The sequence below is a fragment of the Metopolophium dirhodum genome, chromosome 7 (genome assembly GCF_019925205.1).
Source record: "Metopolophium dirhodum isolate CAU chromosome 7, ASM1992520v1, whole genome shotgun sequence".
NCBI lineage: Eukaryota > Metazoa > Arthropoda > Insecta > Hemiptera > Aphididae > Metopolophium > Metopolophium dirhodum.
Genome location: NC_083566.1, coordinates 6,972,811 through 6,990,609, shown reverse-complemented (window position 1 = coordinate 6,990,609; position 17,799 = coordinate 6,972,811).

Here is a 17,799-nt window from a genome sequence, read left to right as displayed (position 1 = left end):
ATAATTTTTGTAATAGGTAATTTTACTCTAAATAAATAAACAAAAGTGTAAAAAAAAATTATTTTGGGTGAATGCATTTTGTCTATGTTTTCATGGGTCAGAGAGAAAAATAAACAGTGCGCTAAGTCGCTGACATCCTCTTAAAACTATGTCACAATAAACTGACAATTTTTTATCGTAATTTATAGTGTAAATATTATGTAAAACACATTTTAAAATGCATACGATAATTGAAAGTTAAACGAATAAAATGTTATACCTTCTAATCACATATTATATAGTTAGGTGTGTGTCATTTACAAGTTATAATTTATAGATTTGAAGGATGCCAAGTTGTAATTTTTCAATAGAAGTGCTATATGCAAATTGAATGAAAACGAGATTTGTTCACTTTATCATCAGACAGGCAAAGAATATTACAGAAATTAACGAGAAATAGAAAATTTACGTGATCAATATTTTTTAACAACAGTTGTAGATTAGGTACAATGTGCATTGTGCATACATTACAATGTATAATAGATTATTAGATTATACTAAAAAGATTTCTAATCGGTTCCTAATTAACAAACCATTTTTGTTTTAAAACAAATGTATAAGGGCTGATTAACGACAAACGCAAATACAAAATAAATTATGTTTTCTGTAAACTATTTAGTTGTTAATTTATATTTTATAGTAAACATATTTTTATATATCACTAATATTGTACTGTTTATTTTTACTGTAATCAATAAGTAATATACCAACTGGTTTCTACATATTAGTATTGTGCATAGAGAATTACAATTTTTGTTTAGCTAGTTATATATCATTATGTTATTGGTCAATTGGAAAGGTCACCAAACAGCAAACCATGAATTTTGTCGATGGGTATAATGGGTAGGTGTATGATATTAAAATAATTATCAGAATATTCAGCTCTACCTGATAGAGTTTGTGGAATTCCACGTAGATGATTTAGCCATGGATAAAATCTATTTAGCTCAACCTTGGAAATTGGATTTCCATATTCAAACGATAAATTCGATTTCACAGTTGGTTTTAAAGTACCTATCATTTATTATAATAACACATTACCATCCGTGAGAGATCGGTTTGGGTTATTATCATATTTTTATTATTCTCGGCATTATTATTATTATTATTATTATTATTATTATTATTACTATACTGCTTTGAGGTGACAATTGCAATGTTTGTGTACATGCAATTTTATTTTATTTTTATTATCTCGTAATTATGTAAAGAATATAATATATACTCCCAATTGTGGAAGAACACAATTTTGCGCATAGGCGTGTACCTTGACACTTGACATTGTGGACAAACTGGTTTTCGGCGGTATTCTCCAGAATTTTTGTGGATCCACAGTAATATACATAGGTGCACGTAAGACAGAGGTTAGTAGGAACTAGAAATTATATACAATTCAAAAATACACACACTGATGCTGATGATCAAGGAAAATATCTTAAAAAATTATACAAATTAACGGAATACTATATGCACAAGTGTACAAATATTAGTATGCCATATGCTCATATCATTAATAACGTAATAAAAAATGAATAAATATAGTTGAGGAGATCTCTAGCATACCATACATCATTTATTTCACATTTATAATATTTATAGCTAGCTGTACACTTGTACAGCTAAACCAAACATAAAACTGGTAGGCATAATATTTTGTTTAAAAAACACATATAAACATTCTAAACGACGTTATGTAATTTGTGTAATATCTGGTATAAAGTAAATTACTATTCCGCTTTAAGAATGTTGAAATTTGATACATTTTATATATAAGGTATGCCTAAATCTATTTAAAGATTTTTTTTTTCGTTGGAACAGTTTTTCTATAAATTATAATAAACGTTAATATTTTTATTATAACTTATAGTCTATATCTAACTAAAGCCGTAAATTACCGACTCCGGTACCTATAAATTATAATATGATAACTACCTAGACATTCTTTTATGAACCAACTGTACATCTATATAATTCTATTTATTAGCTTGAAAATTAAAACAATTTGTCTTCAAAATTAATAATATAATATGTTTATAGAATCATAATATTTTTCATTATTCATTATATAATATAATCTGCAGAAGCCATTTTTTTATTTAATCAAAATAACTATTAAGTTCTGTAACATGGCCAATGATAAATGAATACCTCGTGTAGGTATTATAGTTATGTTGTTTATTCATAGAACACACATGTTTAATATTTTGTCGTAATTGTGAATTGTGCTAAATTATACAACATATAGTGATAAGATACATTAACACGTCCCAAAAACGATGATGAACCGAGCATGTTTATATAGAAAATTGCACTGTTCAAATATTTTGCAGAATAACGGTTAAACTTTAAAATTTTTTAATTTGTACAGTATAATTTAGGTAGGTATAGGTAAATGTATGGAATCCTCTAAGTCTGAAGATTGGGCAGTGCATGTCAGTAGGTTTTTCTACCCAAAGTTTCAATTCTGTAAGATCTTATTGGTACGATTATAATATAATGGATTTGTAATATTAACATTTTGTATTTATATATTTTACTGTCGATGCAAGTGACGGGCGTAGTAAGTGCAAAGCGTTGAGTCTACGTATTGCACTGTTGTTTTAACTTGTCGCTGCTCTAATGTGAGTCCATGGACTCAACATGATACATTGGGTGCCTCGGTCGAGTCTGTCTCGTATGTGTGTACTTATGCATTTGTAGATATTATGGTATCCATAGACCAAAATTATAATGTTCAAAATTTGAATATTTCTCGAAATATGTGGGACAAATCCCTGCACTAAGTCTTATGAAGAAAACCACAATTCAAATTAATAATAATTTTATAAAAATATTAAGAGTCAATAAAGCTAAAGCTACCTTCAACGTTCGACATGTGACAAATTGTTTGATGGTAAACCCCGAATCACTTTTTATTAACCCGAATACTTATTTGTACACAATAAATGTATCGCTTGCTTTAATTTTTTAAAAATTTTTTTCAAATTCTTGAACATTTTTGACTACTTAATTAGTGTCCTGTTGGGTACAAATTTCTGTTTTTTAAATGAGACCCCCACCCCTTTTTTTACTGTAAATTATTTAGCGGATATAATTTTTTTTTAAATGTTGATGTACCTAATTCAAAATTCGAATGAGTAGTTTCTTATAGTTATTAAAATGTTTGTACAAAGGATAATAGTCCTTAAAAATGGTTTTACGAAAATATAAAATATAGGTAATATTGAAACTAGTATTTATTATACTAAGCCACTAGGGCCATTTTTAAAAATTATTAATGTTGATAGATTAATATTAATTACTACAATTTTCAAATCACCGTAGCCCCCATATCTTATAAACCCATTACCCATGGACCTATTAACCTTAGAACACAAAGTTAAATAACTTAAAAACTACTCGTACGAATTTTGATTCTGATACGTAAAATTTTTCAGAAAAATTATCTTCTGAATAATTTTCAGTAGAAAAGGGGGATTTAAGTTTTAAAAACAGAAGTTTGTAGATACCTCTACAGGACACTCAAGTAATACAAAAAAATCTTAAGAATTTGAAAATATGGTCTTATAAGTATATATTTAAAAATTCCGAAAATCACATTTATCTAAAGCCGATCAAACACGACTCGTGTGCTCGGCGAGCATTATAATCGCCGATGCTTGAGTGTATTTTGACTTTACGATTATGTCTTTCCTATACACGACTCGTATGTTTACCGATTTTCCTTTGATTTGTGCCGCTTTTACCAACAACCGATTGGAAACCATGTTCAGCTAGTGAAAATAATCGCCATGCGTTACGATTAAATACCTCCTACACGACTCGTGAAGCGAAACGATTGACGAATATTCACCGAGTACACTAGTCGTGCGTGGGACCGGCTTTAGTGGAATATTTCAATTTACAATATTCTTCAGCAAACTAAATTTGACAATTATTTTACTGTCAAGTAAGTATTATAGTATTATTGTGATATAATGGTATAAATAAGTGATGTTAAAAAATCCTGAATTTTTAAAATAAAACCAAACCTAATCGAAGTTTTTATTTAAACACGAAACGAATTTTTAAAAAAATCCAAATTATTTTAACTCATATGGTTTATATTTATTGTTTTCATTTATTCAACATAACTACATTCATTGAATTTGTACTTTGAAAACAAGTCATATTAAATTCATCAAAATAAATAATAAATAGAATTAAGTTTAACAATGCCTAAATCTATATACCTAGACATAAATTAATGTTGGTTTCCGAAATTATAATGGACTCAAAAACTACTGGACTGTTTTCAATAAAAGTTATATCAATAGATTTCTTGAGACTTGGATTTTTTCAACCCCTATAATGAGTAGCTCACACATGCATTTTTTTCATATCACGACAATATATTTTTTGTTTATTTAAGAATGGTTTCCATAGGTTTCATATTATATTATTATTATTATCAGTAGAAATATGTCATATACATTTTTTTACAAATATATTGGTAAAAAAAAAACAAATCTTTTTCACGGACAATGCCGGGCTGAACAGCTAGTAATCTATAAATTCGGACCAAACCAGGTATATTATAGGCATTTTGTTTGGTTAGAATATTTTCAATTTTCAATCCGCATTTCAAGCCAAACCTAATACCCCCAAAATGAACAGTTTGGAATTATAAATGGAACAAACGAATAACCTATCCATAATTTATACGAGAAATGAATAATATCAGGTCGTCATGACGTTGTATTCCTAATCACGTAATCCCTAATCAAAGGACATGTTTATTATTCTACTATTTCAGCTATGCTGAGATGAACATGAATCATATTACATTAATTATATTCATCTTAGTCCTTAGACCATAAGTTACATATTATTAGGAACATATAGAAATTAGAAACCCGCAAGGGCTTAGAATATTTGTGGGTAGTGAGTGTTCCTCATCTTACTCTAATTAGTATACAAGTAAACAAATCTTATTAATCTAAACTAAACAATGGAATGTGTTGGATTTAAAAGTGTAGGTATGTTTTTATTTTGTTTCTGAAAACGATTTTTGAAGTAGAAATTACATACAATAATAATATTATCTACTGCTTATAGTTCAAAAATGTACGTCAAATATTTTGCGTATATAATAATATATTCTATTAGAAGGAGTAATTTTCTACTACTGTTTTTAAAATTACATATAAATATGTGACTTTGTTATTTTCGTAGAAAAATCATAATTAATATACAGTATTACAGTTGAATTTAGATTTACTGTATATTTATTGTACCAACCATGAAATTCATTAATAGGTAGGTGCAACGTGAGGTATTGTCTGTGACGGTTTGGCCAGTTAATAGCGATCACTCGGCCGATCGCGATGAACTTTTATCCCCTAGTTAACTATTATCTTTCCTCATCTAACCTTTAGTATGTAGATAACCATGTGCCTACATAACATTTATTCGAATTATCATTAAAATGAACCGAGCCAATGATAATTTATCACACCGAAATCGTCGGACGCGCCGTGTCGTGTGAGCATTGGACCGGGCCACCACGCCGATAATAAATTTTGAACCGCTGAGGCAAGGCGGATACACGACGCCGAAATGTCTACACGATCGCAGGTTATAATATAGACCCAATCCCTGACCCACAGACCCTATTAATTACACGATACTTTCGCGTAGTAGGTATAATAATAGAGATGTATGTATCGACCACGGCGGTCGTTGGGATGTGCATTTGTGACATTATAAAAAACCATTACCGGCAGTGAGACCATAATAATCCCAACTGTTTTTCCGGATCATCTAGAGGTGAAACTTTCACCGTGCCGAAAGCCGAGCGGTTTATCGGTATTAATAATATATATAAAAGAGGATTCCGGCGTTACGACGACTACACGTCTTATATAGGCGAATAAATGACGTTTTGTTTTCGACGGAGCATTCGATCAAAGGATAAAAGTTAAGCGCACGTTAATCGCGTTATTATAGCGCGTCCTCCTATTGTTGAGATGGGTATTTCGTGTACGATTACAGGTGGTTTACATTTACTTACTCATAATAATATGAAATATTATAATGTGAGTTGTTTAAAATCTATGAGTTTTTTTATATTTAAGACAGTGCGATCGCCGATAGTTATTATTACGAAAGCTCCTCTCATCCCGTGATACTGTGAGAGTGTCATCGTGTGAACATGATAGGTGAACTATCGAACTATACTGCAATAGAGCACTATATCACGCATGCGCGAAAGTTGATAGTACAATCGGGTGTAGTCTTTCTATCTTCGTGTAAAACGAATTGCGATAGACGATAGCCTATATAAATTAATATTTATATATTTTTATATTAATATTTATATAAAGGTTATCGCGATGTGGTGTGTGTTTAGAGTTAGACGCAAAGTGTGGATACTTCACTTACATGAAAGTGGCTATCGCCTATATCGAGCACTTTCGCAATAGTCACTATCGCACTAAACTATAGCATCGCGTAACCCTGGTTTCAGTTATAATAGTATATAATATTATAGTTAAAGTACAATAAGTAAACTTGTTAGGTATCATAACTTGAAAAAAAAAGAATAATTTGTTATGGGTTATAGGTGAGAGGAAACTCTTTTTTAGTTTTATAGAACCTTTAAAATCGATGAGTTATACTTTGTTAATAATCTCCAACGAAAAATCGTTCAGTTGAACACAACTATAATTGACTGCCCGTATTGATTACCTATAACAGGGATGGGCAACTCAATGCTAGGTACTAGAGGGCCAATTTTAAATGTGCAAAAATCTAGCGGGCCAGAGAACATAGAAAGCAAAAAAAAAACCTCATGTTAATTGTTTACTATACCACTATAAATAATATAATATTATTTACATTTAATAGTTCAATACTAGATAAGAATTTATATCTACGTTTTCCGATAAACATTATATGGATATATTATATGATAAAATAAAATACAGAAAAATCTTAAAATTATATATTTTTATAAACTAAATTGAAATGTAGCACGGACCGGTGAAAAATGGTACACGGGCCGGATTCGGCCCGCGGGCCGCCAGTTGCCCATCCCTGACCTATAACATGCGTGTAAATTACGTATACCCAGGTGTGGATACAAGGGGGGGGGGGGGGCTATTGGGGCTGAAAAGATTACCTTAATTTTCAATTTATTAACTAAAGTAAAGAGGTAAGAGGGGCAATACAATAATACTCAAAACATGTTATATTTAGGAGTAATTGATAATCGTAAATGTTTTCATCTAGCCCCCCCCCCTTTTTTTCATTTCTAGATTGACTGATAAACTCATCTATTAAGTAGTTATTTTAAATAAATAAATAAATTACTTATTATTAATTTATTAATTTATTATTATGTTAATATTTAAAAAAAGTATTAGGTACCCATCTACCTATAATCGTGCATACTATATTATATAATAGGTAATTTAAACCGCGTAAATGTATAGACACTAGTTTAATGCTATTTATTCATGTTTATTATTTATAGTTTATTTTATTGCCGATACTATAAATTATATTATGCACTATAAGCTATTAAATAATATTAGTTACATAATTTATTATTTTTATACGTAATAATAGCTTGATTGTTTTTGCGATGCTCAGTAAAGGTTTGATAAAATATTTCATCCAGAATATATCCAGGAACTAATATAATTGTCCACGCCGGTAAATGTACATTCTTTATTCCTCTTGCAAAGTGGCCTCCACCGAGTCTCCGAGAGAGAAGATGATCTAACTTTAAAATAATTTCGTTCTTGTATATAATAGTATTCAAATGATTAATGAACAGTTCAAAAGATACCAAACTTTACCTGTATATCACTTAAACTTACCAAGTACATACTGGATCATCAAAAACTCTATTCAACTAAATTACCATATTTAATTTATAAATTACTTTGATCTATCCGATACGCGACCGTACGTTCTATGTGATGTAACATTTTGACTGAAATCATTTTTTAGTGTATAAATATTAGGTATTAATAAAATAACAAACCGATCGTAATACTATCGTAGCATAATCAATGTGTTGCAAATAAGTTGTAATATTATTAATTTTTGAGCATTAATATTTGATAACATGATTCTATATTTTCTTATAGATGTGTTTAGAAAGTTTGAGCTAGTAATTTCATATTAATCGATCGTTCAATCACACCAAGAAAATTATTTATCTAATTATTCCGATATACTTCAATAATAATAATTTAGAATTCTAATAAAACTATTTTGTATTTTCGTTATTGTACTAAAAATAATCGATACCCATTAGGTGCACAACAAAACTTCTTTCCATTCAATATAATCTGCACATGATGACAATGTCAAAGCATATAATAGTATTTGCTAGAAACAGTCAGCATCCAAGCAATTTATTATCACACAAATTTATTATGCTTGTGAATAATTGTGAAATAAGTCCAAATGTATATAGATACGTTGTATCGTAACTTCGGCGGTTTTATGATCCCCACACCCTCGCTGCTGTAGGATTGGGAGAAAGGATCGCAATAATTACTGTTTACAAAGCACTAACATGATATTTCGTAAATTTGCGATGTCTAATATATTATATTAAAAATATATTTCAAAATGATTTTACGACTCTTTAAGCCGAGTGGATTACATAATCGAAATGGAAGTATTTTTAAATGGAATGTAAGGTCCATGAATATCTTTAAATATTATTTGCTGTGGATAAATACGAATAAGCGTTTATTATGCGTATAATAATATTAATAGCTTGTATTTTATTTAAGTGCCTATAGAAACTTAAGCAATTTTTAATTTAGTTTTAAAATTAAACTTTTTAATTTTATTCTAAAGATTTAAAAAAAAAAGTCATATATTTTAAGTACAAAGCAACTATCTAAAGCACCGCGTCCATAACATCTAATCAATCGTTTTCAATCAAAAAAAAATTAAAAAGTTATCTTTGTGCAATCACAACATGTTGATAATAAGAGTATTATTTTTATATTTATTCTGCCTATTGTTATTATTATTATTGCTATTTGCGTAGTCGTATTGTGCAGGAATCTTTTCTAATACACTCCGTGACAAACAGACGTCTTCGTCGGCCATTTGACGTTGTCAATTTGTCATATTATTGTTATAATGTTATATTATTTATTTTGGGCACCTTAAACATTAGTGTTATTCAACAAACGTATTAACCATACTATATGAGTTTAATTTTCTTCTTCCGATATATTGACTACGCGAGTCATCGTAGCCGACCAGACGGTTATCGCAAGAGCTACGATGGCGCCAACATTAATCGTAAACAATTGTTGATCCAGTAGACAGGATATATACCTGGTCATAAAAATCTTGAAAATATTTTAAATAAAATATATAACTATTATTACAAAAGTCATAAAGTAATATTATATGGTCTTTGTCTCGGTCGAGACATTTATGATATATCCCACATAAAAAAAATTTAATTCATAGAAAGTGTAAATATTTGTATCTACTTAATCATACGCCATAGATTAAACTAAAAATGTACAGATATATATAAATAATTACAAAATCATCTGATCATTACCTTCTTAAATATTTTGTTGTTATATTTAATGTACTATTAATTCCAATATAGGTGATAAACTAATACAAAACATACAATATATATCTTATGTCATATTTCCTCTTCTTTAGCCCACCATCCTAAACGAACTATGGACATAATGAACCTATTTAGTATGCTGTAAGTCCATTGCTAATCCTGACCTTTTTTTTAACTAATTAAATTATAATTTGCAAAACTGAACAGTTTTATGTGTATTTTTTCCTTTTTTTCAAATGTTATACGTATTTTTTATACTTTTTCCTTTTTTCAATGTTTATTTGGATGCATAGCTTTAGACTCAGCTTTTCGCATTTTCTTGAATTTTTAAATTTTTTTTAAAAAACAAATAAAATATTTATTTTTTTGTAAATTTGTGTATCTTTGTATATCCCACGAATATAAAAATTAGATTTAGAAAAAGGCAATAAATAACTATGAAAAACGAGATTATACACTGATATCGTATAGCCACATGTACATGTTTGTATCATGTAATCTGATGGATAGTACCTATGTAAAAGGATAGAAAAGTATATGATAGAAATCAAAGCCGTTGTTGATGATTTTGATGTAAGATTTAATGACTTCAAGATCCCATTTATCAGTTTCCCATTTAAAGAGGACTTAAATACCCAGATGACTGCAAAAAAAGCCGCACAGTTGTTTCAAATTTACGAAGTATCTCTTGAGGATGAGATGATCAATATGGGATGCATAAAGCTAGATCGTCAGAAAATAATTTTATATTGTTAATTTCCGAGTACCATAAATTAATTTATTAGTTTTTTTTTTTTGGTGTTGTTCATAACAGCTTATAATAATAATTTATACCTATATTATACTAATTAATAACACTAACTAATAACAGAAAACTCGTTATAAAATAAAAAAAGTATACAAAAAACATTCATTTTTTTAAATAAATATTATCTATTCTTCAATTTCTTAACCAATCTATTCCTCTAAAAATGTTGGCCCGCGATGCCAAAGCGTATCTCAAATTTGGCCCACTCAAGGTTGGAGAGGGTCTAGTCAATACAAAATCAAAACTTTTCGGTGCTTTTTTAAAATCCAAACCTTCCAAAATAATGTTTGGTCATTCATATTTTATATTACTATAAGTGCTAACGCAATTCCACTAAAGTTTTTTTTTTTTAGCTCTAACGATTTTTCATATACCTATAAGCAATTACTTAATCATCTGTGTGTCTATAATAATAATAAAATAGCTATACCTATGCATGAACTGTCAAACTTATGTTATTATTATATAGACAAATGTCAAAGCAACAATGATATCGTATTTCCTAATATAAAAAAATCGATTCTGCTATGATTTTTTTAAGTTCACTACTATAATAATAATTAAACAAATTAAAAATCAAATCAAAACATTTTAATTTGGAAAAGCATATAGGTAGTAGGTGTTGTAGGTATACTGTTATTTTGTACCCCATGTTGAACGGTTTATATGTTTTTCAAACGTACCTAAATAGGCGGCAAAATAAATTGAACATTTTGTCCTATAACTGCTGGCTTAAATTGTGTACCTAATATTATACTGTTCTAGTTTACTTTAATAATGCAAGTTGTTCGAGTTATTGAGGTTCTTATAGTTATCTATTGTGTTCTCTGTTAATATTATATTATACACGGCATATCATATAAAAGCCCTGTAGACTGGAGTCTACATTTTACAAAGTAGTAGGTTGTAATTATAAAACTTCTAAAGGAATATTTTTCCTACTAGTACTGAATATTACAACCTAATACCTTTCATGTTACCATAATATTCCATTGTGCCGAAGATCATTTTAAATATTTTATTTTTATTTTTATTACCTATTACAATATAATATATAGATATAAATTCCGCTTTAAAAGAGAATAGACGTATTAAAACTACACTGCTGTTAAACGAATTCGTTGCGAAATGTTGATGAATAAAATAATTGAAAATATTAATTGGTCTAAAAGAAAATAATTGAGGTCAGAGGACTAAATTATATTCCTCTGCGGAAAAAGCATTATTAAAGCTGTTCTGTCTCAAAACATGGTAAATAATTTTTAAGCTTCAAGCTTCAGTATGCACACCGTGTTTCATTAAAGATAATGTATTCAATGTTTATTGGTTGGAAGTTGTATAATATAAACACGTGATAAACAATTTGATTAAAATTTATTTTATTTGAAACCAACAGGACTGCAGAAGTGTTTGTTTTACAAGATACCAATAAGAAACTCGTAGGAATATTTATAACAATGGGGTTTTAGGACAAGTATAATTTGATCGACCAGTTGAATGATTAAAAACGGTATTTTGATAAGTGAAAAACGAATTTGCCAAAATAAAAATTCAATATAAATAGTTTAAAACAATACAACTTTGTGACACCTTTCCGGGGTTAGGAGCGAGTATGAAGTAACCTATGTATATTATAAATTATAATCAATGTTCATATTTGATAAAAAATAAATACATTTATGAAATATAATTATAAGTACATATTTGTTATCGTCAATGATGATAATTTAGGTAATGACAAAAGACATTACCTAGATATAGAAATTGCTAATTAATAAAAATAAATGTTTTGAACAAATCATTGTGTAATAATAATATTTATAATATAATATTACGTTAAAAGTTTCAATTGCCCATGAGTAATATTTTTAAATTACAACAAAATCATTATTATCCATTAAATTTGTCGATTTCATCCAAAATTAAACTAAAATTACCATAAAAAAGAATTGTGTCGATATATTTTTTATTACATTACCTTTTTAATTACCTTTTATTAGATTTTCAAGTCTTAGCTATAAAAATTTAACATTATATAAATGTTTAACTAAGTATAAAATAATTTGCAAACGTTCGTGATTTTGACGAATTTTGTCAAAATATTAAATTCAAATGCTTATAAAAAATCGTTCCTATATCCATAATAATTTTGAATTGCTATAGGTAATAATAACTTATGAAAAACCTTGTATTAAATGTTCAAGTTTTTTGACAGAGCAAACATTTTTTATCAACATTAATAGAAAAAACACTAAAAGAAAAAAATCAAAAATATAAAATAGCCTGTAAATAGCCCAAAAAGAGTCAAAATATTTTAAAAATTACAATACAAAGATCCGGTGAAAATATCAAGTATCGTAGATCATTCGTTTTAGAATAAGTTATAAGAAAATGAGACAACAGATTTTGTCGAAAACAAATTTTAAGTAAAAATTTCCGTTGAACTTTATTTTTTTCCAATTATTTAGAAAAGTTCTTGGCTTAAAGCATTTTTTCTACTGTAAAAAGTGTTTTCATAAACAACATATGTAACATTGCAAAATCAATACATTCTTCTCTCCGTTTGGAATTAAAAATGCATATTATGGCGCTGTCGTACAATTAGAAGAATTTCAACATCAAAATGCACCATAGGTTTTCAATTTAAAGTGCTAAATAGAACATATTAAAAAATAGCTTAGATACAGTGATTTTCACTTAATTTATTATTTTAATTTATCATTGCCCAAGAAGCAATAAAAGTCAGCCTTAAAAATATATCTAAATAACTACTAAGTAGTCTCTTACAACATTATGATTTCCTGAGAAAATCAGTCATTGTTATTATTGTGCATTATCTGTATAGTGATACTGCAATAAATAAAAATATAATTCAGTGATTAAATAGAGGTGCATATTATATTATATATTATATAATTGTGTATTACCTATATCATATAATCGAACGTGTCCTGACTGACTGGCCGACTGATTAACGTAGAGCCTAAACTATGATAACTATAGACTTGACATTTTGGTTATTCGTGTATTCCATGTATTGGTGCTCTTAGAATGGATTTTCCAAAATTCTCATTTTAAAGAGTTGCTTGCACACAATGATTTTAAGATTTACGATGGAAATCAAAATTGTTTTTTGTTTACAAATGGTTCCCGTTGGTTATAAATATTATAATGGTAATAGTAGAAATTAATATACCTATTTTGTTTTATAAAAGGTTCCATTTTTTTAGTGTTTACATAAAATAAAATTGCTATTATGATTGAATATAATTTTAACCTGTACCTACATTTTGATATTTGATTACTATATTTTTTACCGATTAAAATTATAACCACATATTTGTTTATTTTTGCTAACACTTTATTACCCGTAAGAAAAAAAGTTACTATCCACCGATTTAAAATTAAATCTTTTCTTCAACGTTTGAATCGTATATTATAATATTTGGCATTTTTTACGGGCAAAGTAGTGCACGGGGTCAGCTAGTCCATAATATTACTGCGTTTCTGAAAAAAATCAGTCAATTCTCTAAATGTTTGTAAGACCGTTAAGACATTTATAGACATGCCTTTAAAATCTTAGAAATAGGTACCTTTTGGAGAGCAATCATCCCCCCATCCAACCCTTAGCTATGCCGGTGGTTGTATACTTATATTTACATTCAATTACGGTTCAGATGAGTTCGATGAATCAAATTGATATTGTATGATAATATTTTTCAAAAATATTTACAATTCATAATCATGACTGCATATTGGTTCTATTACTGATCGAAAATTGGCTATCTTTTTTTATTATAATAATATAGATAGTATACGAGTATATCTGCTTGCATAATAATTAAAATTCCAATTTGAGTTACTGCTATGAAACATAATTATGTAATATATTGTATAACATTATTATTTCTTTGGTAAAAAATATGAAACATCCCAATGTTATCAAAGTAAATATAACTCAACTTTAACAATTAATTGCATTTTATTTTTTAAATACTTGATTAGTATTGCATTTTTATTATAAGTTAGATTAATTTAATTTTGGTAATTTAAAATTTAAATTAAATAAATTAACTTAACATTAAAATATTTTAATCAAGATCGCATAAAAAGTTGTTGATAATTTACTATTGTTTTTTTTTTTATTATTATTATTATTTATTATTATTAATATTCAATTGGAGTGTGGACAAAGTAAATAATAGATATTTTTTTATCTATTTATTGACTTTCAATAAACTTAGTACTCAGTTTTAATTGACACGACACATCATGTTATGAAAACAATGTATATTTACATTTTCAAATAAATAGATAAAATATCATAATAAACATAATTTAAGAAGGTTTAGTTAGGTACTTACACAGTTGGGACTAGAGAACATTTTTCTCTGACTCCTAGTCCTGCTTATCCCATAACAACAGAAATATTTTACAAAATCTGATGTTTGGAACATACAGTTTAGAAAGGTGTATAATATAGTGGTCGTCGACTGTCTTGGAAAAGATACACCAAAGGAAAATACCTATCAAAAAAACAATGTACACTGCCACGTACCTATATATTTTTTAGCATAGGGTCCACAGTGATCAGGCGTTTAGGCTATCAGGACTTGACTTGATTTAACACTTATTTTTATTCATAATGTATAAAAAGAAAGTAGTGAGGCGTATTTGAAATCAATTATAAGATTTTAGTTTAAGCGTTTAATACACAAAATAAATAAATAGGTAGGTAACATGTTATGGTAAACCAAACTTGAAACTTTAATAATATAACTTCAATGAGTTAAAATTTAAAAATGTATAGTTATTTAAAGTTATATCATGTTATCCTAATAGACCATGGGTAAGTATGGTCCTTAGATCATATATATATATATGATGTAGTATATATCTATTATATCTACCATATTATCTAAATTCTAAAGTATGGACTATACAGATAATAATATATTGCTATTGTATATTTGTATTTGTGTGTCCAACCTGCATATTAAAACCAAAACGGTTGAATGATTATAATATTATATTTCTGTTTTGTATGTACATTGTACAAAGATACTGAAATTAAATAATATTTTTATTTTATTGGATATATAATCAAATTAAAAGTTATTACTACCTATGTACGTTTAAAGTTATTCTAACGTGTAGGTACTAGGTACCTAATAATATGTTCAGTAAAAAATTTAAAAAAAAAAATCATAACCTTGATTAGATATGGTGTTTCTACGATAAATGTCACCATAATTATAAAACATTATTGATAAGTAGATATTTAATAAAAAAAACTTCATTTTTAAAATGCATCAGACATGGTTTAAAATGTATACAATTGTATACTAAATCGTCTTAGTCACCGAAAACAATATTATAATTACCTTACAATAATTGTTGTATTATTATCATAGTATTATAGTATTATATTATTGTTATAACATAGGTATAAGTTTTAAATAACAATAGTTAGAAGGATTCTTGAAAAATAATGGTAACACATCGTAGAAACATGAACCAGGTTTAGATGATATACCTTTTTTATTCCTGTGTTATCGCAACTGTAGCGAGAGCCACGGTAGTATTACTTCAACCTCAATTGCATCGTTTATTTTACATTAGTAATATTACATCCAGAATATATGTAGATTGTAGGTAAATATGGAATAACTTAGTAAACATGGGACAAGTCCCTTACAACAACAAAGAGAGTTGATTGGTTCTGTTTTACCGTAACTCCCCAAGCTGACCGATGTCTTTCCGAAAATTGAACATTTCCTGGGAATAATGTGTTGGTTCAAATTGTGAAATGAGTGATACAAGTTGATACAAATCGTAGTAAAATTAATGATTGGGTTTTGAATTTTGCAATTGGAATTTGGAACATTGTGGCGTCAGGTAAACCTGCCACCTCCATCGTACTCGTCAAGGTACTCTTCTCGGGCTGGCCTATGGAGTCTCGTTCATTACTGACGACATTATTACACACCTTGTAGGTAAAACATCGAGAAAACAAATATAAAAAAAAAAAAAAAATAGATACTAATACCAAATAATCTATATCTATCTATGCTATTATATAAAATGAAGTTGGTTTTTTTTGTTCGGGATAAACTACGGACTTACTGAACCGTATGGCTGATTCTTTTATTATTGTGTTCGTAATTGTCAGGAAAGCCTTTATATGTTACATTTAATTAAATAGGTACAAACTAAAGGTATAGTAAGGTACATCGATTATATTTTTCTTTCTTCTTAGAACTTAATTTCACAAAATAGTTTTTTAATACTAACATAATATTATATAAACTAACAAAATTAAATATAACAAAACAATATCAAAAGGAGCATATTATATTTCTCTTCTGAATTAGATAGGACTTCATTGCACAAAACTTTATTTATATATTGATTAATAAGTTGCGAGACTCATCAGGCCATTTATTTTTATTAATATTTTTTTATGAAACTAAAAAAATATTATACTTATAAATACTGAAAAATATAAAATTATACATTTTCAAAAATGAATAATTAATTTTATCGGATGAAAAGGTATTTTAATTAAGTTTCAATGCCTTAGCGTACCAGCACGACGTTTTGAGTCCCCCTGCGTCCTCCCCACTTAAATTCCTGCTTGTTGGAAGTATATATATACTTATGCTTAGGTGTGTAGTATTTCCTACAAATTTTGAATTTTATAACGGCATGGTCATTTAAAAATGTCAAACTAATTTAAATCATTTATAGGCGTAATCTTCATAATATAATATTATTATAAAGACTTCAATAAATAAATATGAATATTTTTAATTATTATAATTATTATTCAAATACGTGTTTCACCGAAATATGCATATCAACAGAAGGTTAGGTACCTACATAATATGAAAAATAAAATTGTCTAAAAGCATTTGTTAGTCATTGACCCCCTCCCCCCCCCCCACGTGACAAACCACATGTTGAGATTTATAACGTAAGTATGATTGTCTAGTGATGGACGACGCAATATTAATGTATTATAAAATATTGAAATATTTACAGTTATTCTATTATCATTGGTCATTATATTCATTACACTGAAACGTAGTTGTATCATGCGACATGAGTGTATACCAATATTATCATCATAAAAATGTCAACCACGGTCCGTTCAATAATGATAATAATAATAATAATAATTAATTTGGCATTCTGGTAGACCCGACTTCCGTGACATCGTCGTCGTCACGTTTTCGTACGCTATGGCCACCGGTCACGATCTGGTCACTGCTTGCAGGGTTGCACGGTCACAGTGGCGTAGCCAATGGATTGGCCGGGTGGAGCTACCCACATTTAAAATTTT